This window comes from Pongo abelii, chromosome 11 (assembly GCF_028885655.2).
Source record: "Pongo abelii isolate AG06213 chromosome 11, NHGRI_mPonAbe1-v2.0_pri, whole genome shotgun sequence".
NCBI lineage: Eukaryota > Metazoa > Chordata > Mammalia > Primates > Hominidae > Pongo > Pongo abelii.
In genome coordinates this window covers 127,314,267-127,325,687 of record NC_071996.2, presented here as the reverse complement: position 1 = coordinate 127,325,687, position 11,421 = coordinate 127,314,267, and positions in this window count along the sequence as shown.

Here is an 11,421-nt window from a genome sequence, read left to right as displayed (position 1 = left end):
CTTGAACCTTACGTGGGAAAGAATTCAGGGCAAGTCCATAGAGTAAAAGTGAAAGCAAGTTAATTAGAGAAATAGAGAAACAAAAGAATGGCTACTTCATAGACAGAGCAGCAGTATGGGCTGCTTAACTGAGTATACTTATAGTTATTTCTTGATTATGTGCTAAACAAGGGGTGGATTATTCATGAGTTTTCTGGGAAAAGGGCAGAGATTTCCCAGAACTGAGGGAACAGACTATATAGGGTAACTTCTATATAGGGTCTTTTAGAGTATATCCTATAGATTTTTAGACTATATAGGATAACTTCTATATAGGGTAACTTTACAAATGCCATGGTACTTGTAAACTGTCATAGCACTGGTGGGAGTTTTTTAGCATGTTAATGTAATTGGGATGTAATGAGCAGTAAGGACGACAAGAGGTCACTTTCATCACCATCTTGGTTTGAGTTGGTTTTGGCCAGCTTCCTCACTGCATCCTGTTTAATCAGTAGGGTCTTTGTCACCTGTATCACTTGCCAACCTCTTATGTTATCCTGAGACTAAGAATGTCTAACCTTCTGGGAATGCAGCCCAGGGGGTCTCAGCCTTATTTTCCCAGCCCCTATTCAAGATGGAGTCACTTGGGTTCAAACACCTCTGATGGATGGGCATGGTGGCTCACACCTGTAATCCCATCATTTTGGGAGGCCGAGGCAGGCAGATCACCTGAGGTCAGGAGTTCGAGACCAGACTGGCCAACATGGCGAAACCCCGTCTCTACTAAAAATACAAAAATTACCAGAGCACAGTGGCGTGTGTCTGTAATCCCAGCTACTTGGGAGCCTTAGGCAGGAGAATCAGTTGAACTCAGGATACGGAGGTTGCAGTTAGCCGAGATTGTGCCACTGCACTCCAGCTTGGGCAACAGAGTGAGACTCTGTCTTAAAGAACAAACAAACAAACAAAAAACAACAAAAAAACCCTCTGATACTGGTAGTAATAATAGCTATACTTATTGAGTACTGACTAATCCTACCAGCATCTTTAGGAGGCAGAGGAATTATTATCTTTGTTTTATAGATTAGGAAACTGAGGCACAATGAAGTGAAGTATCTTGCCCAAAGTCACTTGGCTGGTAGGAGAAGAAGCTGGACCAGTGCTCAAGGCTTCTGGCTGCAGATGCTTCTCTCCTCCTGTAAGACAATGCAGGGCTCAGCACAGGACTATGAATCCACAATACCCTGGGTAGGGCTTAGCTCTCAAACGTTTTCCTTTCCAACTCACTTGAGGGCTAGGTAACTGATTGTTCTCCATCCTCCCCAACCCTCCAAGCCCCCAACCATGCTATGGATTTATTATTATTATTACTATTATACTGTAAGTTTTAGGGTACATGTGCATAATGTGCAGGTTAGTTACATATGTATACATGTGCCATGCTGGTGTGCTGCACTCATTAACTCGTCATTTAGCATTAGGTATATCTCCTAATGCTATCCCTCCCCCCTCCCCCCACCCCACAACAGTCCCCAGAGTGTGATGTTCCCCTTCCTGTGTCCATGTGTTCTCATTGTTCAATTCCCATCTATGAGTGAGAACATACGGTGTTTGGTTTTTTGTCCTTGTGATAGTTTACCATGCTATGGATTTTGAATCACTGTCCTTGAGGTTTGTTCGGTCCCTTGCCCAATATATACATTTACCTAGTGACTGCACTTATGCTGAACCTACACATGGTCATAGGATTACACAGGGAGTTCACCTAAAAGCTACAAAACCAAAGATTACTCATCAGGAGCACCAGGGCTAACTAACGATTCTCTGGCTGATGTTGACATTTAACACCAACTATGGAGTTCAGTATGTTGGATAGGGGGTTGGCAATGTGTGATACCATTAAGCTTCAGACCAAACAAAGACCTTTCATGTATGAAGCTCTGTTCTACACAGCTCTAAACATGGCCCCAAACATCACTTTGTTGTATTGAGCAATTACCTATACCTTCTCCTGGAGTTCTAGGCCACTGGATATGTCAAATAGCCTTTTTTCTTTTTCTTTTTCTTTTCTTTCCTTTCTTCTTTTTTTTTTTTTTTTTTTTTTTTTGAGATGGAGTCTCACTCTGTCGCCCAGGCTAGAGTGCAGTGGCACAATCTCGGCTCACTGCAACTTCCACCTCCTGAGTTGAAGCAATTCTCATGCCCCAGCCTCCTGAGTAGCTGGAACTATAGGCGCATGCCAACACTCTTGGCTAATTTTTGTATTTTTTGGTAGACACGGTGTTTCACCATGTTGGGCTAAGCAGGCTGGTCTCAAACTCCTGACCTCAAGTGATCCACCTGCCTTGGCCTCCCAAAGTGCTGGGATTACAGGTGTGAGCCACTGGGCTTGGCTTAAGCACTTTTTATAGTGTAGTAATTATTTGAGCATCCAGATTTCCAAAGTAGGATGCATGTGGATGGTGAGTAAATGGTAGCAGAACTCAGATAAGAGTGGGATGCAGCAGTCAGGAATGACGCCCATTCTTTTAAACCAAGACCCTGAGTGGGGAAGGCAAGTCAACCAACCCTGAGTGTAGGATCAACTCAAAAGCTGGTCTTTACATGGGAACACATTCTGGTTGCTCTAATGGCTTTAAGTCTTAGCAACCATTACTCTGACATATACGCATTTTTGACTGTGACTATAACTGCCAGCCCATATCTAAGGTGCATTTGCATGCCATACCTTTTCGTTTTTGATGTAGCTGTGATAACCATCAGCATGCTTTGCTCAAGTACTTCATATTCAGTAGGACTTAACAGATAAGAAACTCAGGAGCTGCTCCTCTCTGAGCCAATTAGAAACTCAGTTGTTGCTCCTCCCAGGGGCACTTATCTTTAGTTGAGTTAGCCTTTTATCAGATTGCCATTATGACTGGGCTCTGTTCTGAAAGAAAGACCTGATAAATCTTGTTTGATGATGCCAAGTAAGTCATGTCTATTTGCAGATTTCAAAGATTATTGCTAAGAATTCAGGCTGGGTGCAGTGGCTCATGCCTGTAATCCCAGCACTTTGGGAGTCCAAGATGGGCAAATTACTTGAGCCCAGGAATTGAGACCAGCCTGGGCAACATGGTGAAACACATCTCTACAAAAAAAAAAAAAAAAAAAAATTATCCAGGTGTGGTGGTGGGTGCCTGTGGTACCAGCTACTCAGGAGGCTGAGGTCAGAGGATTACCTGAGCCCAGGAGGTCGAGGCCGCAGTGAACCAAGATTGCATCACTGCACCCCAGTCCAGATGACAGAGTAAGACACTGTCTCAAAAAAGAAAATAAAATAATTCAATAGCAATTAGGGCAGGCTTTGCATAATCACATAGACAAAAATATACTCTTTTGCTGGGCATGGGGGCTCACACCTGTAATCTCAGTACTTTAGGAGGCCGAGGTGGGCAGATCACCTGAGGTCAGGAGTTTGAGACCAGCCTGAGCAACATGGTAAAACCCCATCTCTACTAAAAATACAAAAAAACTAGCAGGATGTGGTGAATCATGTGGTGTGGTCCCTGCTACTTAGGAGGCTGAGGCATGAGAATCACTTGAACATGAGAGGCAGAGGCTGCAGTGAGCTGAGACTGCACCATTGTACTCCAGCCTGGGCAACAAAGCCAGACTCCATTCCATCCCCGCTGCCCCCCTAAAAAAAGTCCTCTTTTCCTTTGAATATACACTCTTTTTTTTTGTAAAGACAATCTAGCATTTTATATTACTCTGTTCTCATGCTGCTAATAAACACATACCCAAGACTGGGTATTTTATAAAGGAAAGAAATTTAATTGACTCACAGTTCCACATGGCTGGGGAGGCCTCACATTCATGGTGGAAGGCAAAGGAGGAGCAAAGTCACGTCTTGCATGGCAGCAGGCAAGAGAGAATGAGAGCCAAGTGATAGGGGAAACCCCTTATAAAAACAACAGATCTTGAGAGATTTATTCACTACCATGTGAACACTATGGGGGAACCTCCCCCATGATTCAATTATCTCCCACTGGGTCCCTCCCACAACACATAGGAATTATGGGAGCCACAATTCAAGGTGAGATTTGGGTGAGGACACAGCCAAACCATATCATTCCACCCCAGCCCCTGCCAAAGCTCATGTCTTCACATTTCAAAACCAATCATGCCTTCCTAATAGTCCCCCAAAGTCTTAACTCATTTCAGCATTAACTCAAAAGTCCATAGTCCAAAGTCTCATCTGAGATAAGGGAAGTTCCTTCCACCTACGAGCCTGTAAAATCAAAAGCAAGTTAGTTACTTCCTAGATAAAATGCGGGTACAGGAATTGGATAAACACACCCATTCCAAACAGGAGAAACTGGCCAAAATGAAGAGGCTAAAGGCCCCATGCAAATCCAAAATGCAGCAGGGCAGTCAAATCTTAAAGCTCCAAAATGATCTCCTTTGACTCCATGTCTCACATCCAGGTCACGCTGATGCAAGAGGTGGGTTCCCATGGTCTTGGGCAGCTCCACCCCTGTGGCTTTGTAGGGTACAGCCTCCCTCCCAGCTGCTTTCACAGGCTGGCATTGAGTGTCTGTGGCTTTTCCAGGCACACAGTGCAAGCTGTCAGTGGATCTTTCATTCTGGGGTCTGGAGGCTGGTGGCCCTCTTCTAACAGCTCCACTAGGCAGTGCCCCAGTGGGGACTTTTTGTCGGGGCTTCTACCCCACATTTTCCTTCCTCACTGCTCTAGCAGAGGTTCTCCATGAGGGCCCCACCCCTGCAGCAAGCTTTTACCTGGACATCCAGACATTTCCATACATCCTCTGAAATCTAGGCAGAGGTTCCCAAACCTCAGTTCTTGACTTCTGTGCACCCACAGGCTCAACACCATGTGGAAGCTGCCAAGGCTTGGGGCCTGCACCCTCTGAAGTCATGGCCTGAGCTGTATCTTGGCCCCTTTTAGCCATGGCTGAAGTGGCTGGGACACAGGGCACCAAGACCCTAGGCTGCACATAGCAGGGGGGCCCTGGACATGGCCAGGAAACCATTTTTTCCTTCTAGGCCTGAGGGCCTATGATGGGAGGGGCTGCCTCAAATGTCTCTGACATGCCCTGGAGACATTTTCCCTATTATCTTGCCAATTAACATTTAGCTCCTCATTACTTATGCAAACTTCTGCAGCTGGCTTGAATTTCTCCTTGGAAAATTGGATTTTCTTTTCTATCACATGGCATCATCAGGCTGCAAATTTTCCAAACTTTTATGCTCTGTTTCCCTTTTAAAACTGAATGCTGTTAATAGCACCTAAGTCACCTCTTGAATGCTTTGCTGCTTAGAAATTTTTTTCTGTCAGATACCCTAAATCATCTTCCTCAAGTTCAAAGTTCCACAAACCTAGGGCAGGGGCAAAATGCCACCAGTCTCTTTGCTAAAACATAGCAAGAGTCACCTTTACTCCAGTTTCGAACAAGTTCCTCATCTCCATCTGAGACCACCTCAGCCTGGACTTCATTGTCCATATCACTATCAGCATTTTTGTCAAAGCCATTCAACAGTTCTCTAGAGAGTTCTAAACTTTCCCACATTTTCCTGTCTTCTTCTGAGCCCTCCAAACTCTTCCAGCCTCTGCCTGTTACCCAGTTCCAAAGTCGCTTCCACATTTTCGGGTATCTTTATAGCAGCGCCCCACTCTATCGGTACCAATTTACTGTATTAGTCTGTTCTCACATTGCTAATAAAGACATACCTAAGACTGCATAATTTATAAGGAAAGAGGTTTAATTGACTCACAATTCCACATGGCTGGTGAGGCCTCACAATCATGGTGGAAGGCAAAGGAGGAGCAAAGTCAAGTCTTGCATGGCAGCAGGGAAGGGAGAATGAGAGCCAAGTGAAAGGGGAAACCCCTTATAAAAACATCAGATCTCATGGACTTACTCATTACAAGGAGAACAGTGTGGGGAAACCACCCCCACAATTCAACTATCTCCCACTGGGTCCTTTCTATGACACATGGGAATTATGGGAGTTACAATTCAGGATGAGATTTAGGTGGGGACACAGGCAAACCATATAACATTTACAGTGTGATAACATTTGAATAGTATTAATTAGTAGATATAGGTGATATGGTTTGGCTGTGTCCCCACCCAAATCTAACCTTGAATTGTAATTCCCACAATTCCCACATGTTGTGGGAGGAACCCAATGGGAGGTGATTGAATAATGGTTCTTTCCTGCAGTGTTCTCGTGATAGTGAATGAGTCTTACAAGATCTGATGGCTTTAAAAGGGGCATTTCCCTGCACAAACTCTCTTCTCTTGTCTGCTGCCATGTGACACATGGCTTTCGCCTTCCACCATGATTGTGAGGCCTTCCCAGCCACATGGAACTGTAAGTCCATTAAACCTCTTTCTTTTGTAAATTGCCCAGTCTCAGGTATGTCTTTATCAGCAACGTGAAAAATGGACTAATATGATAGGTCATCCGGATTAAGATGCCATTAAACCCCTAGTGCAGAAGATGAAAGTGACTCTAGGTATATTTGCCTCATTCTTTAATAATTTTACATTCTCACAGTTTCACACTGTGCTATGTCTGCACAAATCCTAAGGATGTCACAAACAAACAATAAGGCAGACCAACCCTTGGTGATATGTATGTAGCTATGTTTTGTTTCATTTTAATGAATTTGTGGTCTTTAGCGATAATGGACAAAAGTAATTTATGGATGGACCTGGGGCCTGGCAGTCGAAGCCTTTTCCTGAAGAGGGAGGGACCTACTCAAGGCATCCACGGTGCTGCACATCCCTGGTGACTGTAAACCTGTGGCATCGGGCTTGCTGGCTTTTTCACTTTTCTCAGGGATCTGTCTGGCACCCACCATGGCTCTGGCTCTGGACTCGTACCCCTCTTTTCACAAACCCTGACTGCATGGAAAGCATGTTTTAAACATGTTCATGTAGAAATGGAAACAACTCGAGAATTTGTATACTGGCCTTCCCTGGTGATTAATTTCAGTTGGCAATAAGAGCCACAACCTAAAGGAACTGAATGTTTGAGGAATTCAAAGAGTCCTTTTTATGGGGGCATGTGTGTGTGTACATGCGCACATGTCTATGAATTAAGTTATACACAGACTTTGAATTTCACGGCCAGATGACCAGATTCTTCTCAAATCTGAAAAAAAAAATACATTTAAAGTCTCACCCAAATGGGCTCACATCTGTTTGAACAGTTTCTTCCAGCATTATGTCCCTATGCCCTGCAGCCTAATACCTTCTCAAATTGATCTCCCCCCAGGCACAGCCTTGTTCCAGCCACACATTAACCCCTTGCCCTGTACTCTGCCCCCATCATCCTCATCCTGTCTGAGAACTAAGCTCTGATTTTTTTTTATCTTGCCCAAATTCCTATCTAAGGGGTCTGGAGGGTCATGCCCTACAAACCATAAATTCTCATCAGATGGGTTTTATTTAGCCCTATATATCATGAGTTACTTTCCAACCTGACTCTGGCATAACATTACAAGACAAGGCAGAAAATAAAAATATTTTACCCCAAAACATGTTTCTTTGCCATATCTTGAAATGGCCCTGCAAAGTTTTCCTTTGTGGGGGAAAATTTGCATCTGCGAAGAATCTCCATTAACATAGCTAGATCTTTTTCTTCCAGGTCCCCCCTGTGCCACCCCCAACAATAGTAAAGATATTAACTAAAAGTCTAGCACCTTTTAAAGATCTGAATAGGAAACATGTGTCATCTGTTGTCTCTAAGGGCAGCCACTTCAAAAAGAACCTTGTTCTCCACAATCTTTTATCTTAACCTGAGCATTTCCTTTCTATCCATCCCAGGTCTTTAGACAAACTCAACCAGTTGTAAACCAGAAAATGTTGGAAGTTCCCTCTTACCCCGCCCGCCTTTGAGTTGTCCGGCCTTTCTGGACCTAACCAATGTATTTCTTAAATGTATTTGATTGATGTCTCATGGCTCTCTAAAAGTATAAAAGCAAGCTGTGCCCTGACCCCGGCCACCTTGGGCACATGTTCTCAGGACCTCCTGAGGACTGTGTCCACGGGCCATGGTCACTCATATTTGGCTCAGAATAAATCTTTTATAATATTTTACAGAGTTTGACTCTTTTCATTGACACGACTCAAAACCCTGTGACAAATCTTCCTGGTCTAAATTATTTGGCATAAGTTGTCTTCAAAGTATTGGTCTCAACCTACACTAGCAGCTTTAAAACACCCACTTTCCTAACTTTCTCCATGTTCCAGCTAAACTAGGGGGTGAGTGTGAAGACGAGAGCTATCCAAAGACTGAACTTGGGTATGACAACATGTAGAGGTTTGGAAGATGAGGGGGATTCAACAATAACAAAGGGACATGGCCAATGAAGGAGAAGGAGAGCCCAGAGAGGGGTGCTGTAGAGGCCAAGAAAGCAGTGTTTCTTCCTGGAAAGGGTCAGGAGCAGTGTGGTCAAATGCTGCTGATGTGTGAAATGAGATGAAGGCTGAGTGTTGCCCATTGGATTAGACAGTACAAGCTCGTGGTGATCTCATTGGTAATCTTATAAAAGTAGCTTGGTGGAGTGTGAGGGCAGAAGCCTAATGAGAGTGGATTGAAAGAATGTGGAATGAGATCATACCACACCCAGCAGGAATTTATTCTTAACTCAAGAATCACATGAGTTGTCATTACTGATAGGGAATTGATGAAACAGAGACTCTCGTATACCAGTGGAAACCTGGTACAGTCTTTCTTGATGAATAGATAGATACTGGTGCAACGAGCCGTAATTGTGTGTGATTGCACTTCATCCTGGGCAACAAAGCAAGACCCTGTTTAAAAAAAAAACAAAACCCTAAACAACAACAACAAAAACAAACACACCACAAAACCCTTTATGAATTTATCCTGATATAACCAGAAGCTTGGACACAAATTTTATGCACAGGACTTCTGTTGTAGTATTTGTAAAATAACAACTGGAAACAATCTCTGTATTTTGTTTTAAGAACACAGACTCCAGGAATTATATTACTTATCCAATTGTAAGGAAATAGAAAATGAGTAGCCCAAAATGGCCTATTAAATGTCCTTTAAGTATCATGGATTTTTTTTTCTTTTCTTTTTTTCTTTTTAAAGTTAGAAATTGGCCGCTGCGGTGGCTCACGCCTGTAATCCCAGTAGTTTAGGAAACTAAGGTGGGCGGATCACTTGAGGTGAGGAGTTCGAGACCAGCCTAGCCAACATAGCGAAACCCATCTCTACTAAAAATACAAAAAATTAGCCGGGTGTAGTGGCACATGCCTGTAATCCCAGCGACTCCAGAGGCTGAGGCAGGAGAATCGCTTGAACCCGGGGAGACGGAGGTTGCAGAGGGCCGAGATCGCGCCACTGCACTCCAGCCTGGGTGACAGAGTGCAACTCTGTCTGAAAAAACAACAAAAAAAAAGCTAGAAATTGATATTGGGAGATTCTCATGTATAATAAGTGAAAAGTCCACTATGACTATCCTGATTGAAGCCACCATATCATCTCTCAGTTGAAATGTTATACAAGTCTCCTTGCATCCTCTCTCTTCTGCCGTGGTTCTATTCTTGACACTGCAGCAAACAGGATTATGGAATTATTTATTATTATTATTATTTTTTTTTTAGGCAAAATCTCGCTCTGTTGCCCAGGCTGGAGTACAATGGCATGATCTTGGCTCACTGCAACCTCTGCCTCCCGGGTTCAACCGATTCTCCTGCCTCAGCCTCCTGAGTAGCTGGGATTACAGGCATGCGCCATCATGCCTGGCTAATTTTTGTATTTTTAGTAGAGACGGGGTTTCACCATGTCGGCCAGGCTGGTCTTGAACTCCTGACCTCAAGTGATCCACCCGCCTTGGCCTCCCAAAGTGCTGGGATGATAGGCGTGAGCCATTGCATCCGGCCAGATTATGGAATTATTAATAAACATCTCTAAAGCGTGATCTTGCCACTTCACTGCTCGTGTAAGCCTTAAATGATCTCCATTTCTTGGTCTCTCATTCTGAATCCTTAATGAGACCTCCAAGGACCTGCATGATCCACCCATTCCTGAACTCTGGCTTTCTTGCTGCCATATTCTGTGGTCACTGCCACTCCAGGTCTCTTGCTCATGACCAGGCTGTCTCCTCTGCTTCAATTGCTCTTTGTATTTCATTTCTGCTGCAGGCCAGCTTAACTCTCGCTCATTCCTCAGGCCCAAGTTTATACTTGTGTTCCCTGACTCTTTCGTGTCCTGAATCAACTTGGTCACAAGTGAACCCAAATTGGTTCAGGTAACTGCAAAGTCCAGGGTTAGCATCAGGTTTGATGAAGGCCTCAAAAAGTGTCACTAGAACCTGTGTGTCTCTCCACCTCTTAGTCCAATCCTTGATGTTGGCCCCATAGAGAAGCTCAGGCTTCATGGTGCTAAACTGGCTGCAGCAGCTGCAGCTTCTTCCTTCACATTCAAGCCTAACAGGAAGAGTGGATGCACTCCAAGAGGGTTCCACAAAATGTCCCAGAATTTAGTGTCTTTTTTTTTTTTTTTTTTCTGAGACGGAGTCTCACTCTGTCGCTTAGGCTGAAGTGTAATGGCACAATCTCGGCTCAGTGCAACCTCTGCCTCCCAGGTTCAAGTGATTCTCCTGCCTTAGCCTCCTGAGTAGTTGGAATTACAGGTTCCCACCACCACGCCCAGCGAACTTTTGTATTTTTAGTAGAGATGGGGTTTTGCCATGTTGGTCAGGCAGGTCTCGAACTCCTGACCTCAGGTGATCCGTCCGCCTTGGCCTCCCAAAGTGCTGGGATGACAGGCGTGAGCCACTGCGCCCAGCCCAGAATTTAGTCTTATTGGCTTGAATTATTTGACTCTGGGAATATGCTTATTTTAGAACCAATCATTATTGCTGTGGGAAAGCAATATTCTGATTGGCCAGGAGAGCATCATGTGCCACCCCTAAAGTTAAGAGTTTATGTGTGGGTTGGGTCCCCAAACCCAAACTGAAAATTACAGGAAGCAGGGGAATGGATGCTGGAGAGGCAAATAGGAAATGTCCACCAGCAATTTCTTTGTTGCATGTTTGCTAGCATCTTATCCTTTCCTTTCAGAGCATTCATGATAATTAAACATTTATGTATGCTATTATTTATTTCATATTTGTCTTCCCCCATAACACTGTACATCCACCCTGAGAGGGACCACAACTCCTCTCTTCACTGTTCTATGCCCAGTGCCAAGCACAGTTCTTATCACAGAGTAGATGTTCAAACAATATTTGTTCCATAACTATGCTACTACAAGAAACCCAGCAGGATGCAAAAGAGTACATACAGTAGGTGTCTCAGTCCGTTGCTGCTGCTATGACAAAATGCCTGAGACTGGATAATTTATAAGGAATAGAAATTGATTTATCGCTGGGTGTGGTGGCTTATGCCT